This window comes from Odontomachus brunneus, unplaced genomic scaffold (assembly GCF_010583005.1).
Source record: "Odontomachus brunneus isolate Ranch 3 - 2012 unplaced genomic scaffold, Obru_v1 Obru_scaffold_161, whole genome shotgun sequence".
Classification (NCBI taxonomy): domain Eukaryota; kingdom Metazoa; phylum Arthropoda; class Insecta; order Hymenoptera; family Formicidae; genus Odontomachus; species Odontomachus brunneus.
This window is the reverse complement of record NW_022639611.1, coordinates 120,805-121,226: the sequence shown is the minus strand read 5'-3', so window position 1 is coordinate 121,226 and position 422 is coordinate 120,805.

The following is a 422-nucleotide window of genomic DNA, read 5'->3' as shown; positions in this document are numbered from 1 at the left end:
GAAATCGATTTAGTACATGGAACATGGCCAGTTATTAGAGGATGAAGAGTCCTCAGAGTTAATTTTAGATGCTGTTATTACAAACAAACTTCCAATAGCTCCCACATTTGCAGTATCCATCTAAAACTCATTAATACATTAATTTTTGCATATTTTTTACTACAATTATCCCAGCAAACACAAAATATAACTGTTATATAACATAGACCTAACACATATTCTTGTTACTTCTATGTTATATAGCAGTTATGTCTTTCTTAGTAAGGATTGATAATATTTCGACTATATTTAATACACATATTTGTACATTTATTGAACATATTACATCCCCAGTAAGCAATCTGCGCGCAGACTGACGTCAGACTGTCGGCAGGATCTGTCGAATCCGAGCAGGATCTGTCGACAGATCCATAGACACTGCA